The following is an 18,388-nucleotide window of genomic DNA, read 5'->3' on the forward strand; positions in this document are numbered from 1 at the left end:
ACACATACCTCTCCTCATATATCATACCAGTGACTCTGTCACAAGGGGTAACAATACTACTCCTGATTACGAGGAAAAACAAGGGAAACTTCCATCAGTTTTTTTTTTGCATACAAGAAAAATGGATGACATACTGATGACAAAAACAGCCACACAGCAAAAAAAAAGATGAAAACTGGATGCAGCACACTAATGAAAATCACTAATGAAAATTAGTTGGTTTGGTTTTGTGCAGATGAGGAAAATAATGAAGTGTGAATACGACCTAAAAATAATTCATCCACTGCAACTGAGTGACTTTTCTTAAATAATTCAGTAAATATAATTCTAATTCGTTGTTTGTCTTTCAGTTTCAGGTGGGAATCACAGGTAAAAGTCTTTCTTTTCATTGTATGGTGTTGTGGTGCACAGGCGTCACTGCGGCTCGATCCTACAAGGACTTCTCAGAGCTGAAGGCTCCAGCGGACGGATCCTCAGCAATCAGCAGCTTGTTTCCTGTATTGTGGAGAGGGGAGAACTAAGTTGGGACATTTTTTTTAATAGCTCAAATCAATTACTAGTGTTACAAAAGTCCTAGTTTAACCCTTATCTAACATACACATTGATGTGTTTTCCTTGTACTATAGTGTGGACATACTTGCTGTAATTAAAGGGGTTGTCCACTACTTTCACATTGATGCCCTATCCTAAGGATAGGGCATTAATGTATGATCGGCCGGGGTCCCGCACGTGGCACCTCCACCGATCAGCTGTTATTGGTGCTGGCGGCAGTGGCCAACGGCCGGAAGTCTTTACCTGCGGTGCTTGGCCGTCAATTTGTAGATGGAGAAGAACAGATTTCTAAAGCACAAAACCGCAGGCAACTCTTAGCTGACATTAATGCAAAAATGGATGAGCTGGGGGCGAAAGAAGCTGAAGACATCATGGGGAGGTTCCTCCAGGAACAGTTTCTAACCGGGTTGAAGTTGGAGGATGGATAGGCGGCACCAATTATCAAATGAGGGAATCCCCGTCCCCTGACAGAACTACAGGAATTGAAAGAAGGATTCAAAGCCATAACAAAAGCCTTGCAGGAATCGACCAAAACCTCTGAATGGGTGACAGACTCAGATAGAACCTTTAGCCTGCTCGGGTTAGATAAATCAGGAAGTCAGCCCTCTCTTACACCACAAATTACCATAAGGAAAGAATTAAAGATCCTTTGACAGATTGGAGAGTGTGAACAGAAAGAGAAACTGTCTTATATGAACTTGTTGCACTAGATCGATGCAGGATTACAGAATGTCTACCAGACAGATGAGATCGTGGAGGGGGTGGTGAAAGCAATCCGCCCAGGACTGAACATCCGTAGTATGCTGGAAATGAAGAGTAGTGTTGAGCATTCCAATACTGAAATATCGGGTATCGACTGATATTCGCGGTATCGGAGTTCCGATACTGAGTTCCGATACTTTTAGAATATTGAATACCGGAATCGGAAGTTCCCATAATGCCTGCGCTCTGCAGTGTCTCTGTAGGATGACAAGCTGGATGGCAGCGCTCAGCTTACTGTACTTGTCATTTAGTGTTAAAGGATTTATTTAAAAAAATAATAGTGTTTTCATGCACCGTCTCTTTAAAAAAGCCGGCCAGCAATTCAGCATCGATACCCGACAATTTAGAATAGAAAGAATAGAGCATCACACATAGATTAGATACATAGAAACATGTCAGTCACATATATAAGAAGTACAGTGATAGTGTTGATTACTGTACTTGTCATTTAGTGTTAAAATAAAGGATTTATTAAAAAAAAAAATTGGCGTGAAACAGTGCCCTCACCATGCCCTCCCTCATCAACCCTTCATCCGCCGCCATGGAAAAAAAAACGGCAAAAAAGAAACGCATGTGAATATAGCCTAAATATCTAAAATGGATCTCTTGCACTGTTGCATAACTGATACCAATGGAAGCAGAGGGACCCCATTGAATATTATTAGGTGCCTCTGGATTTTGTTATGTTCAGTTTTTGGATGGAATCTGCATGATGCTCTTTTCTCCATTTTAAATACAGAAACATAGAGGACCCAGACACCCCACAATAATTAATGGGGCCCTCTGCTTCCATTCTTATTAGTTATGCAATGAATTCATCTAAAACATTAATTCCATTTGTTTGTTTCTACAAATGGAAAAGGCACATGTAATGTCAGAAGGGAGGTGTCAAGTAGCCTAAGTCCAATTGCTGGTCCCTTAACCTGCATTAAACCTTATAAGCTTACATGGGGCTGCTGAGTTTAGGTCCGGAGATCGAACGAATGGTCCAGGCATTGTGCTCTGTACAAGGAATGGAATTGCATTTTTTACTGTATTCATTCTGCTGTAAAAATGACCTGACAATATAATTCTCCAGGTCAGTACAATTACGCCCATACCAAACTCAGGGTATGTGCACACATTGTGTTTTTTCTGTGCGTTTTTGTTGTGGACAAAACACATCATTTTACTGTTCTAGCAAAGTGGATGAGATGGCTGAAGTCTCATGCACACTCCTTATTTTTTCTTCGCAGATTTGAAGCAGTTTGAAATCTGCAACATGTCAATTCTTTCAGAGTTTTTGCAGCATTTTTTCACCTATTCAAATGAATGGGAAGAAAACCCATGAAAAACCACAGCAAAACATGTGTATTTTAGCAAACATTTTTACTACCAACACTCCGGTATTTGCAGAAGATTTTTCTGCTGCAAATACTGGACATTTGCACATACCCTTATTGGGTTTCTTTATATTTTAGTAGTTATAAGAAAAATTCAGAACCTTGGAAAAAAAAAAAGACTGGTTTGTGTTGCCATACAGTAGCATTTAAACAGATAAACTTCAGCGATCGGAACAAACTCTGGTTGCTGCAGTTACAGGCAGTTTTTGGCTATGCAGCACAGCCGGCATCTGCTGCGTATGAAGTGGGCTCTGCTCCTGAGTCCATTTCATACAGCTCTTAGAGATCTGTGGCGAAAATCTTCATCATAGGTTATTAAGGGGTTAATACATTTGGAGCTTTTTTTCACCTAAAAAATTGATTTAAAGAAATTTCAGTAACTTAATGACATACACAACAAACAAGTTATCGGAACAAAAAAAAACAGATCCACGTGAAACCACATGTAACTGACAAACATTTACATCCTCTTTTCTGTTGTGTATTAACAAATTTGTAAATGCAGCGAGACTGTAGTGGACGCTACAGATGTAGTAACAATGGCCCGAACATCTCAAATGTTCACGGTTACCTACACAGAGATAATGATCTTCTCCAGACACACACAGGGTGCCATCATACACACACACCGGGTACAACCATCACACAGACATCATACACACACCGGGTACACCATCACACGGACATCATACACACACGGGCACACCATCACATGGACAACATACACACACTGGGTACAACCATCACACGGATATCATACACACTGGGTACACCATCATATGGACATCATACACACACTGGGTACACCATCACATGGACAACATACACACACTGGGTACAACCATCACACGGATATCATACACACTGGGTACACCATCATATGGACATCATACACACACTGGGTACACCATCACACAGACATCATACACACACTGGGTACACCATCACACAGACATCATACAAACACCGGGTACACATCACACAGACATGATACACACAACGGGTACAACAACCACATGGGTATCATACACACCGGGTACACCATCACAAGGACATCATACACACCGGTACAACCATCACACAGACATAATACACAAATCATCACATGGACATGATACAGACACCAGGCACGACATCACACGGACACAATACACACACCGGGCACGCCATCACATGGACATGATACACACACCAGGCACACTATCACACAGACATGATACACACAATGGGCACGCCATCACACAGACATGATACACACACCGGGCATGCCATCACAAGGACAAGATACACACACCGGGCACACCATGACACAGACATTATACACACACCGGGCACGCCATCATATGGACATTATACACACACCATCACACACACCAAGCACGTCATCACACGGACATGATACACACACCGGGCACACCATCACACGGACATCATACACACACAGGCACACCATCACATGGACATTATACACACACCATCACACACACCAAGCACATCATCACACGGACATGATACACACACTGGGCACACCATTACAAGGACATGATACACACACCGGGCACACCATCACACGAATATGATACACACACCGGGCACTCCATAACACAGATATGATACACACATAGGGCACGCCATCACACAGACATGGACAGGGAAGCCCTGCGTGTCTGCAGAAAACAGCTGCCTAGTGATTGGGGCAGTGCACTCATGATGGGGGTTCAGGCCCCAGATGTAAGTACTTAGAGAAGAACATGAGCAAGGACTGGCATAATGCAGACTCAGACACTCTGGTGCAGTTAGCTCTGATTTGATTGTGAATAAATACAATTTGTACAATACACGTCTAGACAACAATAATTGGACTATAAGGGATACCTGGTTTGGCACGTATACAGTATATGCTGGTTGTTTTTTAATGAACAGTCTATGGCCGTTTGAATAAAGTCCATTGTTCTACAAAAAAAATGTCCAAACTCACTGATGTCAATGACTGGGTCCATAACGTGTAAAGAGAGTGTATGGACCAAATACGGACTTGTACAGTAGATACGGCCTAAGGCCAAATTCAGGTGTCCATGTACCATGGTCCGAGTACAGAATGCAATGTTTGTACTGGTGTGATGTCTCCTGACCCGAACTCACCAGCCCCATGTATAGCTATGAAGCTATCACGTTTAGGTCAGGAGACTTGCGGCCCGTCCATGTGTTCCAGCCCATACTCAGACCATGATATACAAAAGTCCGAATTCAATCTAAGGGGTACAAAAACTTGTAAGCCAAAGCATCGTGGCTGGTCCCACAAAGAAATGAAGCATTTGCTTCTTAGGCAGCATGGCACACGTTGAGGCTGACCATGTCGTAATTCAAATGAAAACATCTTTGTCATTTGTCTCCCTAGTGACACTGGAAGCGTATAACACCTTCTTTGGAAGGCAAGCAAGGATAAGTGAGTCAAAAATTGGGCATCATGGTGGACAGGGCTGCGGCTGCATGCATCCAACTGTGATATGTGGTCTCGTCTAACGGTATGTTCACAACATGTGATTGCGCTGCAATGTTGTACTGAGATTTTCCAAAATCTGCCTACATGCATAAATTTGCATACATGCTGTCACATGCCAACTAGACAGAGGATACTTCGCTCAATGGAAGTGACACATCTAGTGGGAATGTCGTGGGAAGTATGCAAATCATATCTTTACAGTCACATGACCACCTGCTCCCAGCATCGGAGAATCCTCACAGTGCACATGCATTGATTATAGAGTTTACCCCAAGGCCAGACAACTCCTTCACCCCTGGGCGATTTTCAATTTTTTCGGCCCTTCTTCCAAAAGCCATATAGCCGTAAGAGGGCTTGTTTTTAGAAGGATGAGTTGTAATTTTGAATGACACCATTCATTTTACCACATTGTGTACTGTAAAAAAAAAAAAAAAGTGTGTTGAAATTGCAAAAAAAGTGCAATTCCACAATTGTTTTTTGGGTTTTCTATTTACCATGTTCACGATCTGGTAAAACTGACCTGGCAGTATGAATCTTCATTTTTCGGGTTATAGGACTGTGTGAGGGCTTATTTTTTTATGCCGTGAGCTGACGATTTTACTGATACCATTTAGGGGCAAATATTAGCAACAAGTTTGAGTACAGAATTTATAACGAGAAGAACGTACTCTAGAATATAGGACTGTAAATTTAGGTTAAGCACCATTGCATACAAAATCAAATAAAAACTAGTTCAAACAAACCAAAGTAATAAAAATTATTTTTTATATAAAAAATATACAATTTTATTAAAAAAAATTAAAAATATGTAATTGTACAACTTAGCAAATAGATGGCACCAAATAGCAGAATTTAGAAAAGAAAGATCCGTAAGGCTGCGTGCCCACTATGTGTTTTTCAAGCTTTTTTGCCGCGGAATTTCCACAGCGAAAACGCGTAAAAAACGCTTGGTAATACGTGCCCCATGGTCCCCAATGATAATCCGCATGTGCTGTGCACATGTTGCGGAAATTTCCGCTGCGGATTATCATTGCGGAAAAATACGCAGCATGTCCATTAATTTTCCGTACACGCAGCGTAATCGCCGCCATTGATTTGCATTGAACCGCATAATATCCGTGTCAGCACATTTGCACACACGGATACTATGCGATTCTATGTGTGGATGGTACCTGGGTTTGGAGAAGAGGAGGCTCTCCTCCAGACCCAGGTACCATAGAAACTGTTAAAAAAAGAATTTAAAATAAAAAATAAAGATTATACTTACCTTCTGATGTCCCCCGGTCTCCATAGCGATGCGTCCGGTCTGTTGTATGGGTTGTATACTCTTTCATGTATAAGGAAGAGTTAAATCAAGGTCATTCAAAATAAATGACCCTTGCTGAAATGTGGTGCCTGGTCCCTTGTGCTTTCAGGATTACGGTACGTGCCCATGATCAGGAATAGCAGCGTTTTGGACACAGGGTATTTCCGCCACGTCCAAAACGCTACGTTCTACATTACAAGCACAGTGGATGGGATTTATAGAAATCCCATACCCACTGTGCTTCTTTTTAATACTGCGTAAACTCACCCGTGGTGCGGGTTTACGAGATGCAGCATGTCAATTTCTGTAGCGGAGACACTAGTCTCAGTGCATATTTTCCCCCAATGACTGTCATTAGATGAGGTAAATCTGCTGTGGGGCTTCTAATTACTTGGATGCGTTGGGAGACAAACAGCAAGCATGTTCCTTTAAATGTCCATATCGGTTTATTACTTCATAAGCCAGGCAAAAGCAAAAGTAAGACAGCCTTTAGTTTAGGCAAAAACAAAGTAAAGAGTCCTTAAGGCAAAGTGTCTGGTTAGCCAGTCCTGTGGGCACACAGGCTGTATAGCGTCCAGTTCACTGGCTCAGTTGGGAGACCACAACACACAGGAGGCCTTCTCCCTCCAAACACACAGACCATGTGCCAAACAACGGTCTCCAATTTATATCTTAACCACACCCAGAGGTGAAGTATGTGGGTAGGTAGACCCGCCCATCTCTCTAAATACCCGTAACCCGGCCCCAGGTGCACCAAACAGTCGTCTTAGTGCTTACATGCACTAGAGCAACATTCCGGGTTACATCACAGAGGACAGCCATCTCTGTGATACATACCTCCCTATGTATCCGTTAGCTCCTTACATACCTCCCCTCTGTGCCTAAAGCCGTGTGGCTTGGCACCTTCTACTATGAGACAGGGTACTCTTGAGAGGGCATTGGCATTACCATGTAGCTTGCCTGCTCTATGTTCTACATGAAAGTTGAAATTCTATAGGGCTAAAAACCAGTGGATGACTCTAGCATTTCTCCTCTTTGTTTACCTCATCCATCTGAGTGGGGAATGGTCGGATACCAATCTAAACTTTCATCCTAACAGATAGTACCGTAACGTGTCCACTGCCTATTTTATGGCCAAGCACTCCTTCTCTATGACAGAATAATTTTACTCGCATGAGGACAGTTCCTACTCAGTGTGACGCTGAGTCACTTTTCATGGCCAGGCCTTGAGACGGGATAGTCAAGGAGTCCGAAGTCAAAGCCAGAAGGGTACCTCATAAACAGAAGAGGCAAAGGCGTAGTCAGGTAACATTCCATAGATCAGAATACCAGGAGGAAAGAAGATCAGAGCAGAGGGGGTTAAACAGACGGATGGTCAGAACAAGGTCCAAGGTCAGGCAACAGAAAATCAATAAACAGAACTCAAGGCACAGAGAACAAACCACACACTAGCTGAATGTACGTCTGACAGAGATCTGGGGAAACAGCTCAGCTAAGTAGCCAGGCATTCAACTGGAATAATAAACACCTGAAGATAGCAAGTGCCTCCCAGTCTAAGGTTGGACAGCCGAGCTGTCAATCACCACACTGACAGCTATTGCAAGCCCCTGTACCAGATTGGATGGTCGAGCTGTCAATCACAGTACTGACAGCTCCAGCACGCCCCTGTACAAGATTGGACAGCTGAGCTGTCAGTAACTGCATCCCAGACACAGTGAGGGGTCGAACCGTGACACTCAGGTAGAGAACAGTGTGCTCCTCCCCGTGTATCTCCTGGGAAAGGACTGCTCCTAAACTGACATCTGAGGCGTCTGTTTGGAGTATAAATTCTTTCTTGAAGTTGGGGGCAACCGGAAACGGTTGCATACACAGAGCCACTTTCATTTCTTGAAAGGCCATCTCTGCCTCTGCAGTCCACTTTGCCATGGCTGATTTTGGCCCCTTAAGGAGGTCAATCAGGGGTGCGGTCATCATGGCAAAGTTTGGGATGAACCTCCTGTAGTATCCCACAATTCCCATAAAGAGTCTAACTTGCTTCTTCGACAGTGGTCTTTGCCATGTTTGGTAGGCTTCCACTTTAGTGATTTGGGGTTTGATCTCGCCTCTATTGTCTAAAAATAACACCCTAAAATCTAACTTCATAAAATCCAAAAACACATAAAGTGCTTGACACAATACAAGATATAGTGCAGTGCTAAAGTGGCAATGTGCATGGCAGTATATGGTACCCAATTATAATATTACCATCAAATGATGCTGCACTGCAAATAACAAATGGCCAAGAAGAGTCAATCTAAGTCTCATATGATGAAAATAATCCTGGCCATATAACCCATAGATAGGGCTCAGATATAAACACACTTATACCAATCAGTGATAAACTACATTGCAATGAGTATAACTGGAGTGTAAAAGAGATGGCTATAGATAGATAATCACATCATATCCACGATCTGCCACAAACTCTCGCAACTTTTCCAACCTTATACCCATCAGCCCAGCCCCCGACTCCCCAGTCCCACTAACAGGAGCTCTATGGAACTCTTGCTCCGTGTGCAACAAACTTTCATACATCCATGATCTTTTCAGTACTAACAAACTCTCCTTCCTCTGCATCACTGAAACCTGGTTCACCCCCTCTGACATGGCCTCCCCAGTGGCAGTTTCGTATGGTGGATTCCATCTTTCTCACACCCCTCGCTCCAATGGCAAGCATGGTGGATGAGTAGGCTTTCTCCTGTCAGGAAACTGCTCCTTCACCCATACCCCACTGCCACCCTCCACTACTCTCCCCTCCTTTGAAGTGCACTGTGTGCGCATCTACTCCCCCTCCAACCTCCAACTGGCCATCATTTACCACCCCCAGGACTAGCCACGACTGCATCACCTGACTGCTTCATTTCCTTTCCGTTGACATCCCCACTATCATCATGGGTGACTTCAACATCCCCATTGACACTTCCCACTCATCTGTCTCCAAGCTTCTATCCCTCACCTCCTCCTTCGGCCTTGCTCAATGGTCTTCAGCCCCCACTCACAAAGATGCACTGTACACTGAACCTAATCTCAAACACCTTGACCTACACTCACTCTCTGAATCCCTTCTCCCTCTCACAGGCATAAGTTCATAACACAATGCAAATGCTGTTGCCACTTTATATAACACCACAACAGCTGCAGCTCTCAATTCCCCCTCACACATACCACAGTTCGCCAACTCAACCGGCAACTCTGGCATACCAACCTGACTAAAGAACTGCGAAGGGCCTCCAGGGTTGCTGAGTGGAAATGGAAAAGGTCCCACTCCAACGATCACTTCATCGCATTCAAACAGTCCCTCACTACCTTCAAGTCCACACTTACTGCAGCAAAACAAACATACTTCTCATCTCTCATATCTTCCCTGTCTCACAACCCTAAACAGCTATTCAAAACTTTCAATTCTCTCCTCTGTCCCCCAGCGCCTCCTCCCTCTCATCTCAGCTGAAGACTTTGCCTCATTCTTCAAGCAGAAGATTGACACCATGAGACAAAGCTTTTGCCTAAAGTCCCCACAGCCCCTCCTCATACCTACTCAACCATCCTCCTCCAAAACCGGCTTCTCCACCAATACGGACGATGAACTCTTCTCTTTACTCTCCAAATCACATCTCACCACCAGTGAACTTGACCCAATCCCGTCCCACCTCATCCCTAACCTCACCACAGTCTTCATCCCAACCCTAACCCACCTTTTTAACCTATCACTAACAACTCGTGTCTTCCTCTCATGCTTCAAACATGCCTCGATCACACCCATCCTCAAAAAGCCCTCCCTTGACCCATCCTCTCTGACTAGCTACCGCCCCATATCACTTCTCCCCTTACACCTCAAAATTACTGGAACAACATGTCCACTCTGAACTGTCCTCCCACTTCTCCGCCTGCTCCCTCTTTGCTTGCCTTAAATCTGACTTTTGACTGCACCGCACCGCTCCACTGAAACTGCCCTGACTAAAGTCACCAATGACCTACTAACTGCCAAATCCAAGCGACACTACTCTGTCCTCCTCCTCCTGAACCTGTCATCTGCTTTTGACACAGTGGACCATTCCCTCTTACTACACACTCTCTCTTCTCTTGGCATAAAAGATTGGTCCTATCTTGGATCTTAACAGACAGGACATTCAGTGTCTCCCACTCATACACCACCTCCTCATCTCGCCCCTATCTGTCGGTGTCCCCCAAGGTTCAGGTCTAGGATCCCTGCTCTTATCTATCTACACTTTCGGCCTGGGACATCTCATAGAGTCCCATGGCTTTTAGTATCACCTCTATCCTGATGACACAGATCTACCTCTCTGGACCTGATATCTCCTCCCTACCAACCAAAATCCCACAATGTCTGTCCGCTATCTCATCCTTCTCTGACAGATTTCTAAAACTTAACATGAACAAAACTGAATTCATTATCTTTCCACCGTCTCACTCAACCCCCCAACTGACCTATCCATCAAAGTCAATGGCTGTCCACTCTCCCCAGTCCCGCAAGCCCGCTGCCTCGGGGTAACCCTGGACTCTAACCTCTCCTTTAAACCACATATCCAAGCCCTTTCCACTTCCTGCCGACTCCAACTCAAAAGTATCTCCCAGATCCTCACATTACTCAACCACGAATCTGCAAAAACACTAGTGCACACCCTAATCATCTCCCGCCTTGACTACTGCCACATCTTGCTCTGTGGCCTCCCTTCTACCACTCTTGCACCCCTCCAATCTATCCTAAACTCTGCTGCCTGACTAATTCACCTGTCCCCCCGCTATTCCCTGGCCTCTCCTCTCTGTCAATCCCTTCCCATTGCCCAGAGACTCCAGTTCAAAACCCTAACCATGGCATACAAAGCCATCCACGACCTGTCTCCCCCATATATCTGTGACCTAATCTCCCAGTACTTTCCTATACGCAACCTCCGATCCTCACAAGATCTTCTTCTCTACTCCCCTCTTTTCTCCTCTTCCCACAATCGTATACAAGATTTCTCCCGTGCATCCCCCTTACTCTGGAACTCTGTACCCCAACATATTAGACTCTCGCCTACCATGAAAAGCTTCAAAAGGAACCTGAAGACCCACCTCTTCCGACAATCCTACAACATGCAGTAACCCTCGCTCCACCATTTGTTGCACTACCAGCTCTACCCTCACCTACTGTATCCTCACCCATCTCCTCTAGATTGTGAGCCCTTGCGGGCAGGGTCCTCGCTCCTCCTGTACCAGTCGCCGACTTGTATTGTTCAAAATTTATTGTAATTGTTTGTGCTATGTATATCCCTTTCACATGAAAAGCGCCATGGAATGAATGGCGCTATAAAAATAAATATTAATAATATTTACTAGAAGGGGTTACAGGATTCTCTGCCAGAAAACATGCTTCAAACAGCAAATGACTATAATATTTAAAGGTTGACACTTTCTCTCAGGTCCGGCATCAGCACCCAGCGCACCTGGGCAAGTGCCGGGGCCCTGAGCATGCAGGGGGGGTCCCACTCGCCGTCGGGCACCCCTGCACGCTATGAGAGCAGTGAGCGGTGCGGTGTCGGTGCCAGCGCCCGCCACCTCCCCCGCTTGCTCAGGGCCCCGGCAGCCGACACAATACTTACCCCTCCCCGTGCCTCCGCAGCAGCTCCGGTCTCTTCCGTGTCTTCTGACTGTGACGTCTCCCAGATCAGAGGGTGCGGTGACTTCTTTACACCGCACACTCTCCTGAGCCATCACAGCGCAGAGTGGGAAGAAGCCAGTGCGGATGAGGAGTCCAGAGGTGAGTAGTGAGGTGAGTATTCAATTTTTTTTGTATGGACGAATTATATGGGGGGAATTACATCCTGCATGGGGAATTATATGGGGGGGAGTGACATCCTGCATGGGGCATTATATGGGTGGGGAGACATTGTGCATGGGGCATTATATGCGGGGGAGTGACATTCTGCATGGGGCATTATATGGGAGGGGAAGTGCCATCCTGCATGGGGCATTATATGGGGGGGAAGTGACATCCTGCATGGGGCATTATATGGGGGGAGTGACATCCTGCATGGGGCATTATAGGGGGGAGGAAGTGACATCCTGCATGGGGCATTATATGGGGGAGGAAGTGACATCCTGCATGGGGCATTATATGGGCGGAGTGACATCCTGCATGGGGCATTATATGTGGGGGAGAGGTGACATCCTGCATGAGGCATTATATGGGACGGAGAGGTGACATCCTGCATGAGGCATTATATGGGGGGAGAGGTGACATCCTGCATGGGGCATTATATGGGGGGAGTGACATCCTGCATGGGGCACTATATGGGGGGGAGTGACATCCTGCATGGGGCATTATATTGGGGGGAGTGACAACCTGCATGGGGCATTATATGGGTGGGGAGACATCGTGCATAGGGCATTATATGGGGGGGTAGTGACATCGTGCATGGGGCATTATATGGGGGGGAGTGACATCGTGCATGGGGCATTATATGGGGGGAGTGACATTCTGCATGGGGCATTATATGGGAGGGGAAGTGACATCCTGCATGGGGCATTATATGGGGGGGAAGTGACATCCTGCATGGGGCATTATATGGGGGGAGTGACATCCTGCATGGGGCATTATATGGGGGAGGAAGTGACATCCTGCATGGGGCATTATATGGGGTGGAGGTTACACTCTGCATGGGACATTATATGGGGGGGAAGACATCCTGCATGGGGCATTATATGGGGGGGGAGTGACATCCTGCATGGGGCATTATATGGGGGGAGTGACATCCTGCATGGGGCATTATATGGGGGGGAGAGGTGACATCTTGCATGGGACATTATACGAGGGGGCGGAAGTGACATCCTGCATGGGGCATTATATGGGGGGGAGTGACATCCTGCATGGGGAATTATATGGGGGGGAGAGGTGACATGCTGCATGAGGCATTATATGGGGGAGAGGTGACATCCTGCATGAGGCATTATATGGGGGGAGTAACATCCTGAATGGGCCATTATGTGGGGGAGGTAAGTGACATCCTGCATGGGGCATTATGTGGGGGGAAAGGGACATCCTGCATGGGGCATCATGTGGGGGGGACAGCCTACATGGGGCATTGTGTGTGGGGGGGGGCAGCCTGCATGGGACATTATATGGGGGGGTGACATCCTGAATGGGCCATTATGTGGGGGAGGTAAGTGACATCCTGCATGGGGCATTATGTGGGGGGAAAGGGACATCCTGCATGGGGCATCATGTGGGGGGGACAGCCTACATGGGGCATTGTGTGTGGGGGGGACAGCCTACATGGGGCATTATGTGGGGGGAAGGGACATCCTGCATGGGGCATTATGTGGGGGGAAGGGACATCCAGCATGAGGCATTATATGTGGGGGAGAGGTGACATCCTGCATGGGGCATTATATGGGGGGGTGACATCCTGAATGGGCCATTATGTGAGGGGGGACAGCCTACATGGGGCATTGTGTGTGGGGAACAGCCTACATGGGGCATTGTGTGTGTGTGGGGGGGCATGGGGGATTATATGGGGGTGTGTGACGTCCTGCATGGGGCATTATGTGGGGGGGGAGGGACATCCTGCATGGGGCATTATGTGGGGGGGGGACAGTCTGCATGGGGCATTATGTGGGGGGGAACAGCCTGCATGGGGCATTATGTGCGTGTGGCGGGGGGACAGCCTGCATGGGGCATTATGTGTGCATGTGGGGGGGACAGCCTGCATGGGGCATTATATGGGGGGAGTGATATGCTGCATTAGGCATTATATGGGGGGAGGTGTGACATCCTGCATGGGGCATTATATGGGGGGAGTGACATCCTGCATGGGGCATTATGTGGGGGGGGAAGCTTACATGGGGCATTTTTTGTGTGTGGGGGGGTCAGCCTGCATGGGGCATTATGTGGTGGGGGTAGGAACATCCTGCATGGGGCATTATGTGGTGGGGGTAGGAACATCCTGCATGGGGCATTATGTGGGGGGAAACAGTCTGCATGGGGCATTATGTGTGTGTGGGTGGACAGCCTGCATGGGGCATTTTATGGGGGGAGTGACATCCTGAATGGGCCATTATGTGGAGGAGGTAAGTGACATCCTGCATGTGGCATTATGTTGGGGGGAAAGGGACATCCTGCATGGGGCATCATGTGGAGGGACAGCCTACATGGGGCATTGTGTGTGGGGGGGGACAGCCTGCATGGGACATTATATGGGGGGAGTGACATCCTGAATGGGCCATTATGTGGGGGAGGTAAGTGACATCCTGCATGGGGCATTATGTGGGGGGAAATGGACATCCTGCATGGGGCATCATGTGGGGGGGACAGCCTACATGGGGCATTGTGTGTGGGGGGGGACAGCCTAAATGGGGCATTATGTGGGGGGGAAGGGACATCCTGCATGGGGCATTATGTGGGGGGGGAGGGACATCCTGCATGAGGCATTATATGTGGGGGAGAGGTGACATCCTGCATGGGGCATTATATGGGGGGAGTGACATCCTGAATGGGCCATTATGTGGGGGGAAGGGACATCCTGCATGGGGCATTATGTGGGGGGGGCAGTCTACATGGGGCATTGTGTGTGTGTGTGGGGAACAGCCTACATGGGGCATTGTGTGTGGGGGGGGACAGCCTGCATGGGGGATTATATGGGGGTGTGTGACATCCTGCATGGAGCATTATGTGGGGGGGAGGGACATCCTGCATGGGGCATTATGTGGGGGGGGGACAGCCTGCATGGGGCATTATGTGGGGGGGGGACAGCCTCCATGGGGCATTATGTGTGTGTGTGGGGGGGAACAGCCTGCTTGGGGCATTATGTGTGCGTGTGGGGTGGACAGCCTGCATGGGGCATTATATGGGGGGAGTGATATCCTGCATTAGGCATTATATGGGGGGAGAGGTGACATCCTGCATGGGGCATTATATGGGGGGAGTGACATCCTGCATGGGGCATTATGTGGGGGGGAGCTTACATGGGGAATTTTGTGTGTGGGGGGGTCAGCCTGCATGGGGCATTATGTGGCAGGGGAAGGAACATCCTGCATGGGGCATTATGTGGGGGGGAACAGCCTGCATGGGGCATTATGTGTGTGTGGGTGGACAGCCTGCATGGGGCATTATATGGGGGGAGTGACATCCTGTATGGGGCATTATGTGGGGGAGGGAAGTGACATCCTGCATGGGGCATTATGTGGGGGGGGACAGCCTGCATGGGGCATTATGTGTGTGTGGGGGGGACAGCCTGCATGGGGCATTAGGTGAAGGGGGGCACAGCCTGCATGGAGCGCTATAAGGGGGCCAGTATCCTGTATGGAGTGTTATAAGGGGGCCAGTATCCTGTATGGAGCTTTATATGGGGGCCAGTATCCTGTATGGAGCATTATATGGGGGCCAGTATCCTGTATGGAGCTTTATATGGGGGCCAGTATCCTGTATGGAGCGTTATATGGGGGCCAGTATCCTGTATGGAGTGTTATATAGGGGCCAGTATACTGCATGGAGTGTTATATGGGGCCCATAATACTGTATGGAGGACTATACTGTCCGGTCTGCAGTGTGCGCTGCAAGGATTAACTGGTTTCTGAGCTATTGTATTGTAACAAGTGAAATCTGTGGCATTGTACTATATATACACTGCACAAAAAAATAAAGGGAACGCTCAAATAACACATCCTAGATCTGAATGAATGAAATATTCTCATTGAATACTTTGTTCTATACAAAGTTGAATGTGCTGACAACAAAATCACACAAAAATCATGAATGGAAATCAAATTTATTAACCAATGGAGTCCTGGATTTGGAGCCTCCCCCAAAATTCAAGTGGAAAAACACACTACAGGCTGATCCAACTTTGATGTAATGTCCTTAAAACAAGTCAAAATGAGGCTCAGTATTGTGTGTGGCCTCCACGTGCCTGTATGACCTCCCTACAACACCTGGGCATGCTCCTGATGAGGTTGAGGGTGGTCTCCTGTGGGATCTCCTCCAGGATGGCACATCAATGCGAGCTGTGGCAAGAAGGTTTGCTGTGTCTGTCAGCGTAGTGTCCAGAGGCTGGAGGTGCTACCAGGAGACAGGCCAGTACACCAGGAGACGTGAAGGGGGCCGTAGGAGGGCAACAACCCAGCAGCAGGACCGCTACATCCGCCTTTGTGCAAGGAGGAACAGGAGGAGCGCTGCCAGAACCATGCAAAATGACCTCCAGCAGGCCACAAAGGTGCATGTGTCTGCTCAAACAGTTAGAAACCGACTCCATGAGGGTGGTATGAGGGCCCGACGTCCACAGATGGGGGTTGGGCTCACAGCCCAACATCGTGCAGGAAGCTTGGCATTTGCCACGGAACACCAGGATTGGCAAAGTCACCACTGGAGCCCTGTGCTCTTCATATATGAAAGCAAGTTCACACTGAGCACATGTGACAGACATGACAGAGTCTGGAGATGCCGTGGAGAGCGATCTGCAGCCTGCAAAATCCTTGAGCATGACCGGTTTGGCAGTGGGTCAGTAATGGTGTGGGGTGGCATTTATTTGGAGGGCCGCACAGCCCTCCATGTGCTCGCCAGAGGTAGCCTGACTGCCATTAGGTACCGAGATGAGATCCTCAGACCCCTTGTGAGACCATATGCTGGTGCAGTTGGCCCTGGGTTCCTCCTAATGAAGGACAATGCCAGACCTTATGTGGCTGGAGTGTGTCAGCAGTTCCTGCAAGATGAAGGTATTGAAGCTATGGACTGGCCCACCCGTTCCCTAGACCGGAATCCGATTAAGCACATCTGGAACATCATGTCTCGCTCCATCCACCAACGTCACGTTGCACCACAGACTGTCCAGGAGTTGGCCTATGCTTTAGTCCAGGTCAGGGAGGAGATCCCACAGGAGACCATCAGCAACCTCATCAGGAGCATGCCCAGGCGTTGTAGGGAGGTCATACAGGCACGTGGAGGCCACACACAATACGGAGCCTCATTTTGACTAGTTTTAAGGACATTACATATATATTACCAGCAGTGCTCTCTAGTGGCCCTGTACATTACCAGGAGTGTCCTCCAGTAACCCCAGACATTCCTGCGTGTATGTGTATATATATATATATATATATATATATATATATATATATATAAAAACAGTACAGACCAAAAGTTTGGACACACCTTCTCATTTAAAGATTTTTCTGTATTTTCATGACATTCACACTGAAGGCATCAAATCTATGAATTAACACATGTGGAATTATATACTTAACAAAAAAGTGTGAAACAACTGAAAATATGTCTTATATTCTAGGTTCTTCAAAGTAGCCACCTTTTGCTTTGATGACTGCTTTGCACACTCTTGGCATTCTCTTGATGAGCTTCAAGAGGTAGTCACCGGAAATGGTCTTCCAACAATCTTGAAGGAGTTCCCAGAGATGCTTAGCACTTGTTGGCCCTTTTGCCTTCACTCTGCGGTCTAGCTCACCCCAAACCATCTCGATTGGGTTCAGGTCTGGTGACTGTGGAGGCCAGGTCATCTGGCGTAGCACCCCATCACTCTCCCTCTTGGTCAAATAGCCCTTACACAGCCTGGAGGTGTGTTTGGGGTCATCGTCCTGTTGAAAACTAAATGACGGTCCAACTATACGCAAACCGGATGGAATAGCATGCCGCTGCAAGATGCTGTGGTAGCTATGCTGGTTCAGTTTCAGTATGCCTTCAATTTTGAATAAATCCCCAACAGTGTCACCAGCAAAGCACCCCCACACCATCACACCTCCTGTAGAGTCCATCCGTTCACGTTTTCTGCGTCGCACAAAGACACGGTGGTTGGAACCAAAGATCTAAAATTTGGACTCATCAGACCAAAGCACAGATTT

General features: G+C 47.3%; 1 pseudogene; it reads left to right on the forward strand.

Moving 5' to 3' along the window:
- The window catches only part of LOC141222271 (protein MMS22-like), a 76,346-nt pseudogene that overhangs the window by 10,332 nt on the left and 47,626 nt on the right, over positions 1-18,388 (forward strand).

This window comes from Phyllobates terribilis, unplaced genomic scaffold, assembly GCF_046119375.1.
Source record: "Phyllobates terribilis strain yellow unplaced genomic scaffold, ASM4611937v1 Scaffold_357__1_contigs__length_1953880, whole genome shotgun sequence".
In the NCBI taxonomy this organism is placed as follows: Eukaryota; Metazoa; Chordata; class Amphibia; order Anura; family Dendrobatidae; genus Phyllobates; species Phyllobates terribilis.